This window comes from Aethalodelphis obliquidens, unplaced genomic scaffold (genome assembly GCF_003676395.1).
Source record: "Aethalodelphis obliquidens isolate GAN/ISIS:26980383/991018 unplaced genomic scaffold, ASM367639v1 scaffold4, whole genome shotgun sequence".
Lineage (NCBI taxonomy): Eukaryota > Metazoa > Chordata > Mammalia > Artiodactyla > Delphinidae > Aethalodelphis > Aethalodelphis obliquidens.
The window spans coordinates 70,265,731-70,280,100 of record NW_020837948.1 but is presented as its reverse complement, the minus strand read 5'-3'; the positions used below and the strand labels follow the sequence as shown (position 1 = coordinate 70,280,100).

The window sequence follows — 14,370 nt, the reverse complement described above, 5'->3', positions numbered from 1 at the left end:
CAGACACTTCATGGACCATTTACTGTCAGCTATAAAATCATCTGAAAGGTAATTGAGTTTACAGCTGAGAAAAATAAGAAGCCTCCTAAACAATCTGAGAATATTGCCTTAGTGTCTTGTAGGTAGGGATGAACTTAAATTGAATGTGAAATTGGGGCAAAAGGTGACTTTTTAACAAGAACATTTTTTAAAACAAATGAGCAGAATGGCCTGTGGATGTTCAAGTTTCTCCCCCTTAATAAGAAAAAGCTTAGCCATAAAGAGAAGAAAACTTTAAAATGCCTCCAAAGTCCTCATAGTTCAAAAAATAGTATCAAGGGCCAAAGGTAGCTTCAAGACACCAGCCTCAGCTGTAAAAATTGTGAAAGGCTGGGTCAGTGAGGCTGACCACATGTAGGAAAAGGACACCTTTTCTCATAGGCATGCCTTTTACCAGATACGTTTTATTTTCCAACAAATATAAAACCTAATTACATCCCCAAACCCTCTAATGCCCACTGTGTGTGCAAGGCACTGTTCTAGGTGCCACAAAGGAACACAGAAATGATTTGTGGCCGCCACAAACTTAAGGTCTAGAGGGAAGATAAATAAATGAATAACTTCAGTACAAAGCAGAACGCAAGGAGGGCTACAAAGACAAAATGCGCTCTCTGCTGGATGGTGGAGCTCACCCAGCTGTCAGTGGGGCTGAGGGAACCTGGAGAATGAGCCCTGCCCACCCTGGTATTGCTGTGTAGGACAGGTGCCCCCTTCAGGCCTTAGGGCACCAAGGGCCGGCCTCCAGCACACACCTGACAACAATGCTTCTGTACACATATGCTTCTCCAACTGTGGGCAGCTCTTCAAAGACAAGAACTAAATTTCTTATTTATCCTGTGTTCCTAGGACTTAGTTTAGGGTCTAGTACCTAGGAGGCAATCAATAAATATAAAATGGAAAATTTAATAAACTAAATTCCCTCAATCCGGAACGGGCCACTATCCCTTTTCTCCCTTTTCTCTATACACACACATTCACATTTCTGAATATAAAATTCCTACCCAGGTCAAATGCTACTTCTTCCTTACAGCAATATTTAATCTTGCCTCTTTTTCCAACCCTAAGCAGAATTTTTTACCCTTTACCTGGATTTTTCTGTAATCTATACCCCTCAGACTTCTAAAATGGTTTTAAAAGGCTGCATTAAATCAATGATTCTCTGTCGCTCTCATTTTCCACCCGCTCTCAACAGTTTGTGTGATTACCGCTATTTGTGACTGCTTTTCTGTGTAACCTCCTGGAGGGAGGGATCTAAACACCTCATTTTTATGCCTTCAGCACCCTAAGAGAGCATCAGTTTACTGGCTTAACAAGAACCTATTTAGCAACAATACTGAGCCTGAAGCTATATAAACTTCTAATTAAGTGAGATGATATTTCTAGACATGATTGAGAGATTCCAGCGTAACAGGGGTCTTCTTGACCTCTGCAGCCTTTTGCCTGCTCTAACACTGCTGTGTTTGCTCAAGGGCTATTGACACACAAGACTGTCCTGACACTAACGACTCCATGTATTATTTCCTTTCAAACCTCCAGCCACTGTTTTCCTCTAATTCATCTTCTGCCTGGATAATATCACAGGTGGGATACATTGATGTCCCTTCATCTATGTCTTACCTTACATGAAATAGAATAAGAGGTTAAATGATCATTTACCCCAAAATGGCAAGCAGCTTCTACCTTTGACCTCCAAAACTCTGCTACACATACATGAGTTTTCTTCAACCCTTGGGTAGGAGATTCCTGGATTAAAAATGCAAATGTGCTGCCCCCTCCTCCAAAAGTTTCAGGTCTCTTTATTTGGCCCTTCATATCTTCACATATAGGAAAATAAAACAAAACAAAAATAAAATGAGTGCATTAAATGCACAGCTTTTAGCACGTTGCTGAGCACATAGGAGAGACTAAGCTAAAAATTGTTAATTGGTAAAACATATGCAAAAGAAGTTTTCTAACTATAAGGAATCTTGTATGTAACTGGGTACTTTGTTTCACAGACAAATCTCAAGTTGTCAGAGAATTCAAAACAACACTCAGAAAAATTCATTTTAAAAAGTCTGAGTCATGCTGAGCAGACGATAGCTGGTATTTTATGTGCTCTCATTTTGAAGTCTCTCATTTAAAAGGAATCATTCATATTTTCTCCAGAGAACATACAGAATTTTTGTTACTTTCAATCACATGTAAATTGGTTTTATTCTTGACACTGTGGCCATAATTGCAAAAGGAACGCTGAAGATCACAGTGGGATATGGACATTTCACCGGAGCATTTCACATTCACCAGATTATGTCATGTATGTACCTTGTATTTGAGAATTCATTCTACAGATGAATCTTAGAGATTGCTAATTTTCATAATAAACTAAAGCTGTTTATTCACCTAAGAGAAAACAGAGAGGGAACGTGTATAATTATATTTGAATCAACAGCTGCTGTGCCCACTAAAATCTTCCCCGTCTCCGATGAAGACACCATCACTATGTTTTTGCAACTAAAATAAAGTTGTTCTAAACGCAGATAATCTAAGGATCAGTCATCTTACTTTTATGTCTTTCCCCAGAGTAGTTTAAAAGAAAATGTTTTATAACGTTTATAACGTTATAAACGTTAAAACATTTATAACGTTCAAATTTGTCAGTTGCTGGAAACACTGACAAAGTCCAATGTAGGCTGCTTCTAAACTCCTTGAAAACCCAAAGAAAACAACAGAATGGAAGGTCCAGTATAATTGCATTAAATGTGTCTGTGGGAACTCAAAATAAGCATGACATGTTGCCCTGATAAAAAAATTTCTGGCATAAACTTCAGACAATTTGGGTGATCCTAGATATCATTATAATCTCTCACCATCTGTCTCTTCTAATTTCTCCATTCCTAACTTCTAATTTCTGTTCCGTTTTTCTCACCACAGCCCCAAAGTAAAGAGCCTGCTTTGAAGGTTAAAGCTCTTTCCCCACCCCTGTATGCAGACTTCCCTACTCCTAAAATAGCGATAAAAAGTAACTCTTGACTATCAATTACTGAGATGGTTATAGAATGTCCTATTGGACTATCCTCTGGTTAAATGTTTAAAGGTCAATTAAAATGCGAATTAACACTAGACAATGAAACGATTATGGCTAGAGCATGACAAGAGAAAAAGTCAGTTTCATCCAAAAATGCAAACTTTTGGAATCATAATTAAATGTGTAGCTATTTAGATTTGACAAAAAATTTTATGGCCTAGTAAAGGAATCAGGAAACCCCAGCTAAAATTGTGCCAGATAAGGGTTTCCAGTCTGGTCAAAAAAATGTCACTTTAGAGACACCACAATTTTGGCAGTACATCTTTTCATTTCATGTCACGGAATTGATTTTCCTGAACTGTTAGATTGAGTGGGTTAATGTAGCAAAACGCTGAGTTCTTTGGGGAAAGATGGAGATCATTTGGTATAGTAATTTACTGATGTGAAAGAAACATCTCCAGATATGTTTAGAAAGGATTGCTGAATTACAAAGAGATTAGTATTGGCCAGTCTCATGTGTGAGTAGGAGTGATGTCTACTAGTGGCTTTAGTAAAATGTATACATACATATAGAGCATAGGCTTATTTCACATGGCCAGTCATTTCATCTGACAGTGGCCGATGGTGGAGATGAGTGGGAGAAAGTGAAATTAAAACAATAGAAGACCAATAGCAATAAGAGCATAACAGAAGGCACGAGGCACCAAAGAGAGACTCATATGAGAAGCAGAAGATTATACATCATAACAAAATATTGATTCACATTCTGAAGATCTCAGGGAGACAAAAAAATGAAGAAGGAAAAACAGAAATTAATGATTGGTGAAAACTAAGAAATGACACACCTAATAAGAAATGACTGTGGAAGAGTTGAGAATTATTAATGGCTTGTTTATTAATATTAGTTAATATTATTTGAATTATTAATATAATCCATATTTGAAAAAAGCCAGATATTCATATGAAATAACTAATGGGACAGTATGCAGACACAAAGCAAATGCATAATGATTTTTTAAAATGTTCTTTCCTCTATGTATTCATTGCTACAAAAATAAAGTACAGCCCAATAATACAAGTAGACAAATGGTAAGTACTATAACAGAAGGAAAGACGTCTGAATATTTTCTAAAGAAAAAAATGTTCTGCACTGTCCTGAAAGGATGTGAGGTAGCATCAGAAATTATTAAGATATTGTTGCTGGGTCTCCTGCTGGTCCAAAGAGCAGCATCTTTAATGAGCAATGAGCTGGGCACTGACTCAACATCTTGACATGGCCAACCTCCATGAGAGGCTGATAATATTGGTTCCTATCTTGGATATTTTCAGGGAAGTGGAAAACAAGTTAACCATCTGCCTTCCTTTAGCTGTAGTTTTAAAGTCATGATATTCCAAAAAGAAAAGCTAACTAAATGTCACAGATTAAATATCAAACTACTAATGATATCTACTATTCAGGTAATGTAAATGTAAGATTCCATTTTCCCATAGCATTCTTTGCACAAAGTCATCAGGATCAAAAGATATTGTTTGACAACATTAAAAAAAATTACTTCTCTGAATTAAAAATCAAAAACATAATTAAAAGGTGAATGCCTAAACATAAAAATATCTGTTACAACATGCTGGACAAGAATAAAATCCTTATGAAAGAAAGAGATAATGAAGAAATCATGAAGAAAAACTTAAAATCCTAAAAAACAAATATATGGAAGACAGATTTTTACATTGCAACCTCATTAGTCATCTAAGAAATGCAAACTAAAACAATGACATTCTATCTGTAAATAACAAAAATAAAAATTGTAAGTCTGGGGCTTCCCTGGTGGCGCAGTGGTTGAGAGTCTGCCTGCCGATGCAGGGGACACGGGTTCGTGCCCCGGTCCGGGAAGATCCCACATGCCGCAGAGCGGCTGGGCCCGTGAGCCACGGCCGCTGAGCCTGCACGTCCGGAGCCTGTGCTCCGCAACGGGAGAGGCCACAACAGTGAGAGGCCCGCGTACCGCAAAAAAAAAAAAAAAAATTGTAACTCTGGCAAGTGGACAATGAAACAGGCATACTTACATATCTCTGATAGAATACAGTGAAACTGTCTTTTCAGAAAGCAATTCAGGAAGAGTTTTTGATCTGGAAGTCCCACAGCTGGGAATCTATTCTAAGTAAATAAACCAAAATGCAGATAAAAAATATGCACACAGATGTCCCCTTAAAAAATTGTATATTATATAAGGGAAAGTCCAACAATGAAAGAATCTTTAAGTAAATCATGATATACTTATATTATACAGACATATTATACAGTTTTTAGTTACACAGGAAAATATTTATGATAAATTGCTAATTAGAAAAGCAGGATTCAACATTTTACATTAGGTATGATGTCAAACTCAATGGCTCTGTGTGTGTGTTTGTGTGTGTGTATTTTTGTCCACTCCCACACATACATATAGAAAATTATATGCTAAGATAACTACTTCTAAAAGAAACACGTATTATCTTTTAATGAGAAAAACACATAATTAATGGAATAAAACTTTCTCTGTTTTCCAATAATGCTGTGCATTAAGAAATAAATATCATTTTGGACTAAATAAATTTGGTTTACAGTAACTGAGGATTATAAGAATCCTGGCAGAGTCTAGGCATGGCTGAGTAAAGCCTGTCTTCACTATATGCAAACTAGTCATTTAAACAAAGCTGAAAGACAGACATTTTCAGGGTATCAAATAATACTTATAACTGAGATACATTTGGCATGCTAAATACAAATCATTCTTTTTTATTTAAATATGCCAAGAATCTTTATTGATTAACTTGTAAACCTTAAGACAAAGCAGTATATATTTGAAACAACACAGAACACCCTTCTTGCCAAGAGTTTATAAGGATCCTATAGTTCTTCCAAACAAATACAATTTTAGTGAATATTTAACTTAATTCTATAAAACACTCATAACCTTTTTTTTCTCAAGGGTTAAAAAGGCTATTTTCCCCAATTCTATGGTTTTTTAGATTTAATTACAAAGAAAAATATATGCAAAATATCTTATTTCTAAAATGGAAACATGTGCCCAGTTAGATGAATAGCTTCTATCCCCCTGCCCAGCAAAAGATATTTCTAAGACTAGTTATTATCAATGAATTTATTGATATTATTATCAATGCCAATAAAAGTGGAAAGCCTTTAATTTCTCTCAATTCTACAACTAGTTTCCATAATCATGCTACACTGTCATTGCAACATATGAATAATTTTGAAGTGTCTCCTATTATGGTATAGCCCAAAATGATAATAGGCCCTTCTTTGCTGATGTATATTGAGGAACTCTAAAGTTTCCTGACTATTCGGGGTATCATTTTGCCAGTTATTATGTCTTTCTCTTGGTCCTGTTCATTTGTAGTGTACAAATTCCTTTTTCTTTTCTTATCAGGAAAACTGACGAAATATTTCCTAAGCTATCTGCATTTGAAGAGTTATTAAAAAGATTCCTGAGTGTTGACTACCAGTTTACTTAAAACGCTTTTTCTTGAAATATTAAGCAGACAGAAATGAAATATCCATACTCATTTTTATTGTGCAATCGTATGACAATGGGTTTATGTGATGCTTTATAAAAGGTAATAACAATTAAATCCAAATACAAGATAACAAAAGAAGAATTCTCCAAGGAGAAAATTAATGATGTCAACATGCTGGAGAATTATTAAGATTAAAAAATATTACTTTAATTAAATGATATTTGATTCTACCTCCTTTCTAAGGAAATTTCCAACTTTGGAAAAATAACTCTGAGTACTACTATCAAAGTGGATCTAAAGAAAGATTTTTGGACTTCCTTGATGGCACAGTGGTTAAGATTCTGCCTGCCAATGCAGGGGACACAGGTTCGAGCCCTGACCCAGGAAGATCCCACATGCCATGGAGCAGCTAAGCCCGCGTGCCACAACTACTGAGCCTACGCACTATAGTCCGAGAGCCACAACTACTGAAGCCTGTGCACCTAGAGCCCATGCTCCACAACAAGAGAAGCCACTGCAATGAGAAGCCTGTGCACCAAAACGAAGAGTAGCCTCCACTTGTCAAAACTAGAGAAACCCGGGCTTCCCTGGTGGCGCAGTGGTTGAGAGTCCGCCTGCCAATGCAGGGGACACGGGTTTGTGCCCCGGTCCAGAAGGATCCCACATGCTGCAGAGCAGCTGGGCCCGTGAGCCATGGCCACTAAGCCTGCGCGTCCAGAGCCTGTGCTCCACAACAGGAGAGGCCACGAAAGTGAGAGGCCCACGTACCACACACACACACACACAAAAAACAAAAAACTAGAGAAACCCTGCATACAGCAACAAACACCCAACACAGCCAAAAATAAATAAATAAAATAAAAATCTTAAAAAAAAAAGATTTTTTAGTCCATTAAAATAATTTCTCCCCAAAATCTATAGTTGTCCAGAAATACTGTAATCTGCAGAATTTTAATTTATCACATTTACAAGTTATTTTTCATTCTTTGATGCTACCTGCATTTCCTTATTTTTATATTCACCCTGGACAACTGTTTTAAACATTTGAAAGGTAAACTCAGAGCCAGATGACTGTTTCTACTTGATTTTAAAAAAAAAAAGTGGATTTCCCTGGTGGTCAAGTGGTTAAGAATCCGCCTTCTATGCAGGGGCGCAGGTTTGATCCCTGGTTGGGGAACTAAGATCCTACAGGCCGCAGGGCAACTAAGCCCATGCACCACAACTAGAGAGCCCGTGTGCCATAATTAGGCAGGTCGCATGCTGCAACTACAGAGCCCGCGCACTCTGGAGCCCACAGCCGCAAAAAAGATGCCACATGCCAAAACAAAGATCCCAAGTGCCACAACTAAGACCCAACGTAGCCAAATTAATCAATTAATTAATTTTTTAAAAAACTGACCTATAAGTAAACAATAGGCGCATTAATAAATATGCCCTGAATTATGAAAAATATTACATAATTTTGGTTCTTAGGCAAATAGGTATTATAAAATGCGGTCACATTTTCATCATTATTTAAAGGTTCATCTAAGTTCTCAAAAGCTGAAATTTATTCACTCCTAAATATATTTATAAAGAATATATGTAGGAGTGAATACTTTCAGTTTTTGATGCAAAAATCCTCAACAAAATACTAGCAAACAGACTCCAACAGCACATTAAAAGGATCATACACCATGATCAAGTGGGGTTTATCCCAGGAATACAAAGATTCTTCAATATACGCAAATCAATCAATGTGATAAACCATATTAACAAACTGAAGGAGAAAAACCATATCATCATCTCAATAGATGCAGAAAAAGCTTTCAACAAAATTCAACACCCATTTATGATAACCACCCCCCCCAAGAAAGCAGGCATAGAGGGAACTTACCTCAACATAAGAAAGGTCATATATGACAAACCCACAGCCAACATCGTTTTCAATGGTGAAAAACTGAAAAATTTTCTCTAAGATCAGGAACAAGACAAGGTTGTCCACTCTCACCAATACCATTCAATGTAGTTTTGGAAGATTTAGCCACAGCAATCAGAGAAGAAAGAGAAATAAAAGGAATCCAAATCGGAAAAGAAGAAGTAAAGCTGTCACGGTTTGCAGATGACATGATACTATACATAGAGAATCCTAAAGATGCTACCAGAAAACTACTAAACCTAATCAATGAATTTGGTAAAGTAGCAGGATACAAAATTAATGCACAGAAATCTCTTGCATTTCTATACACTAATGATGAAAAATCTGAAAAAGAAATTAAGGAAACACTCCCATTTACCACTGCAACAAAAAGAATAGAAAACGTAGGAATAAACCTACCTAAGGAGACAAAAACCTGTATGCAGAAAAGTATAAGACACTGATAAAAGAAATTAAAGATGATACAAACAGATGGAGAGATATGTCATGTTCTTGGATTGGAAGAAAATCCAAGAAAATCCATGTGAAAATGACTATACTACCCAAAGCAATCTACAGATTCAATGCAATCCCTATCAAACTACCACTGGCATTTTTCACAGAACTAGAACAAAAAATTTCACAATTTGTATGGAAACACCAAAGACCCCAAATAGCCAAAGCAATCTTGAGAAAGAAAAACAGAGCTGGAGGAATCAGGCTTCTGGACTTCAGACTATGCTACAAAGCTACAGTAATCAAGACAGTATGGTACTGGCACAAAAACAGAAATATAGATAAATGGAACAGGATAGAAAGCCCAGAGATATACCCACACACATATATTTTCAATAAAGGAGGCAAGAGTATACAATGGAGAAAAGACAGCCTCTTCAATAAGTGGTGCTGGGAAAACTGCACAGCTACATGTAAAAGGATGAAATTAGAACACTCCCCAACACCATACACAAAAATAAACTCAAAATCAATTAAAGACCTAAATGTAAGGTCTGACACTATAAAACTCTTAGAGGAAAACATAGGCAGAACACTCTATGACATAAATCACAGCAAGATCCTTTTTGACCCACCTCCTAGAGAAATGGAAATAAAAATAAACAAATGGGATCTAATAAAAGTTAAAGCTTTTGCACAGCAAAGGAAACCATAAACAAGATGAAAAGATAACCCTCAGAATGGGAGAAAATATTTGCAAATGAAGCAACTGACAAAGGATTAATCTCCAGACTTTACAAGCAGCTCATTCAGCTCAATATCAAAAAAACTAACAACCCAATCGAAAAATGGGCAGAAGACGTAAATAGACATATCTCCAAAGAACACAGATTGCCAACAAACACATGAAAGAATGCTCAACATCATTAATCATTAGAGAAATGCAACTCAAAACTACAATGAGGTATCACCTCACACCAGTCAGAATGGCCATCATCAAAAAATCTACAAACAATAAATAGTAAATGCTGGAGAGGGTATGGAGAAAAGGGAACCCTCTTGCACTGTTGGTGGAAATGTAAATTGATACAGCCACTATGTAGAACAGTATGGAGGTTCCTTCTAAAACTAAAAATAGAACTACCATACGACCCAGCAATCCCACTACTGGGCATATACCCTGAGAAAACCATAATTCAAAAAGAGTCATGTACCAAAATGTTCATTGCAGCTCTATTTACAACAGCCAGGAAATGGAAGCAACCAAAGTGTCCATCAACAGATGAATGGATAAAGAAGATGTGGCACATATATACGATGGAATATTACTCAGCCATAAAAAAAACGAAATTGAATTATTTGTAGTGAGGTGGATGAACCTAGAGTCTGTCATACAGAGTGAAGTCAGTCAGAAAGAGGAAAGCAAATACCATATGCTAACACATATATATGGAACCGAAAAAAAAAATGGTTCTGCAGAACCTAGGGGCAGGACAGGAATAAATATGCAGCCGTAGAGAATGGACTCGAGGACACAGGGAGGGGGAAGTGTAAGCTGGGACGAAGTGAGAGAGGGGCATGGACTTATATATACTACCAGATATAAAATAGATAGCTAGTGGGAAGCAGTTGCATAGCACAGGGAGATCAGCTTGGTGCTTTGTGACCACCTAGAGGGGTGAGATAGAGAGGGTGGGAGGGAGAGGCATGAGGGAGGAAATATGGGGATATATGTATATGTATAGCTGATTCACTTTGTTAAAAAGCAGAAACTAACATACCATTGTAAAGCAATTATACTCCAATAAAGATGTTTAAAAAAAAAGGGCTTTGCTGAAAGCTTTCAGGGAGTTCAAGGTTTTTAAGGCATGAGCCACCCATCTCCTTGCATGGCCCTGCAATAAACCTTTCTCTGCTGCAAACTCCGAAAATAAAATATATATATATGTATATATTTATAAGGCAAATTTGAATCAAAGCCAACTAGAATATACTTTATAAAATTAGAAGTATTTTTCTATCCTGTGCAACTACTAGTACTGACATTTCTAAATGTTCAGGTAAATTTAATTGAGGAAAATACATAAATCCTAATAGTACAATTTTGGCAAATAGATACACCCACGCAACACATACCTTTATGATGATATAAAACATTTCCATCACCCTAGAAAGTTCTCCCATGACTCTTTCTACTTAATCTTCCTTCATAGAGACAATTATCATTCTTTTTTTTTTAACCTGCATTAGTGTTGTTCTAGAACGTCCTATAAATGGAATTATATATAAGGTATTCTTTTCATTTTGCTTCTTTTGCTCAGCATTATGTTTGTGACAGTCATTCATGTTGTTGCATAGATCAGTAGTTCACTCATTTTTATTGATGAGCAGTATTCCATTGTATAACTATACCAACGTTTGTTTATTCATTCTCCTGTTGATAAATATGTGAGTTGTCTCTGGTTTGAGGACATTGTGAATAGAGCTGCTATGAACATTCTAAACAAGTCTTCATGTGTATATTAATTTGTATTTCTTCTAGATAAATAACCACAGTAGAATTACTGGGCCAAAGGGTAGGTTTATGCAACTTTATTTTTTTTATTGCAAAACATTTTTCCAAAGTACTTATAACATTTAATATTCCTATCAGCAATGTATGAGAGTTCAGTGACTCCAATTCTCACCAATATTTGGTGATGTCATTAGTTTTAAATTGTGATCCTAGTGGGTGTGTTGTAGTATCACATTGTGGTTGTAAATGCATTTCCCTGAAGACTAAAAATATTGAACAGAATTTACTGTGTTCACCAGCCATTCATACATGTACCTTTGTAAAGTGTCCATTGAAGTATTTTGCCCATGTTTATTAAGATTTGTATTTTCCTTATTGAGTATAAAGTTCTTTATATGATACTTATTCAAGTTCGTTGTCAGATAAGTTTTACAAATATTTTCATCCCATTACTGGCTTGTATACTCATGTACTTAATTATGTCTTCTGATGAGCAGTCTAATTTATCAGTTTTTATGGATATTATTTTCTACATCTTATGAAGAAATATTGGCCAACTACAGTCTTAGTTCAGGCTGCTATAACAAAATACCATAGACTGGGTAGCTTATAAACAAAATAAATATATTTCTCACAGTTCTGTAATCTGGGAAGTCCAAAATTAAGGTATCAGAAGATTCAGTGTCTGGTAAGGTCCTGCTTCCTCTTTCACAAGCAGCCATCTCTTGCTGTGTCCTTACATGGCAGAAAGGGAGAATTCTGGTCTCTTCAGTCCCTTAGAAGGGCATTAATTCCGTTTATGAGGGCTCCACCCTCGTGACCTAATCACTTCCCAAAGGCCCCATCTCCTAATATCATCACATTGGGAGTTATACTTTAATATACGAATTTTGGGAGGACTCAAACATCCAGTCCATCACAACCACGAACTTGAAAAACATTATTCCATATTTTCTTCTAGTAGTGTTGGAGTTTTAGTTTTTACTTTATGTCTGTGATCCATTATGTATTAATTTTTGTTTCTCATGTGAAGTAGTAGAGAATTATTTTTTTCCATATGGAAATCAAGTTGTTCCAACACCATGTGTTAATAAGACTCTCCACTCCCCCATTTAATTGCTTTGTTATCTTGAAAAAATCATTTACTATATAAACATGAGCCTATTTCTGGACTTTATTCTGTTCGCTTTATTTCTCTATCCTTATGCTAAAATCTCCTCATGCTAAAATTTTACCATCTTGATTACTGTATTTTTATAGGAAGTCTAGAGTCAAGTAGAACTGTTCTTTTTCAATATTTTTCAAAATTGGATTACTCTAGATTCTTTGCTTTCACATATACATTTTAGAGTGTTTGTCAATTCCTATGATATAAAAGCATGCTGAGATGAAGATTAAAATTAATTTGAATCTACAGAAGATGTGGTAGATAGATGTATAGATATATATATCAACATGGATGAACCTAGAGAATATTATGCTTAGTGAAATAAGTCAGACAGAGAAAGACGAATACTCTATGATATCATCTATATGTGGAATCTAAAAAAGAATACAAGTGAATGTATATGCAAAACATAAAAATACTCACAGATGTAGAAAACAAACTTGTGGTTACCAAAGGGGAGAGGGAAGAGGGGCGGGGACAAATTAGGGGTATGGGATTAACAGATACAAACTACTATGTATAAAATAGACAAGCAACGAGGATATATTGTATAGCACAGAGAATTATAACCATTTTCTTGTAATAACTTAGAGTATAATCTACAAAAATACTGAATCACTATGCTATTAACCTGAAAATAATATAATATTATAAATCAACTATACTTCAATAAAATTAAATTACATTAAACATTTTTAAAATAAAGTAATGAAAGCTACAAACATGGAGAAATAAGAATCATTAGAGAGTTTTCTAAGATTCACTATGAATAGAACTGGTTAACATAGATGGGGGAAAAGTATTATGGAACTTAAAACATGAAAGAAAAATAAGCAGTTAGATGGAAATTAATGTGCCTAGAAGTGTATTACAGTGTACAAATACATTATAAGTCTGGTCATCATCTCAACTTCATCACCAAAATGATGTTTTTAACTACTCAATCTCCTGGAGAAGTTACTTTCCATGAGATTGTACCTCCAATTACATAATAAAAATAGGGTTCCAATTACTGAAATACTCTTTATAATAAAATTTCTGGTATTATTCTATAACCAAAGATCAGTAGGTTCACCTTCTTATAAGCCAAAGCATTTTTATTTATAGGAGGGAATTTCTATTCTATGCCACTTATACAGGAAATGCCAATATTTTATTGTGAAAATTTTAACACAATATAGCTTCAACACAAGCTTAATTTGGCATAGCCAAAGAAAAAACATCTTCAAGATGCTCCAAGTGTGAAGCCCACTCCAGCTGTAAATGACTCATTCTTATAGATGTGATTAACATACTGCCAGTGCACTTAGCTCTAGAGTAGGATATTCAGCTAGTTCAAATGTACATTCAAAATAATGTATTCCTAGAGTATCAAGTTCTTTTCGTACTTGCATTCCAGATAATCTTTCTATTTGAGTAAAAACTATGAATTCTTTATTCAGCCATGGTTTATATGTTGTCTGACAATTATTTTTATCTCTCTTCAAATCAATAAATATCTACCAGTAAAATAAAAGCAGATTCTAGGCAGAATCTCAATTAACTGACCAGGTACAGAAAATTCATTTGCACTAAGTGTGTTAATTTTCCTTAATGTCTCCTGTTTATGACTAACTGCCTGCCATTCAACTAACATAAATGTATTTATCTAAAAGATCAGAGAAGTTATCTACCTTCATAAGCATTTAGAAGAGGAAAAATCTTTCTATTTGTTTCAAAATGAGGTATAAACACATTTCTAAAATAATTTTAAACAAATTTATTCCTCT

The 14,370-nt window shown here is 35.5% G+C and overlaps 1 protein-coding gene across 1 annotated transcript in view; it reads right to left on the bottom strand.

Annotated features, from left to right (window-relative positions):
• Positions 1–14,370, bottom strand: part of PDE4D (phosphodiesterase 4D) — a 1,268,462-nt gene that overhangs the window by 1,236,800 nt on the left and 17,292 nt on the right. Inside the window, exon 2 of the mRNA XM_027101064.1 lies at positions 5,111–5,201. The gene's annotated coding sequence lies outside the window, so the exon portion shown is untranslated. The remainder of the gene's footprint in view (positions 1–5,110; positions 5,202–14,370) is intronic.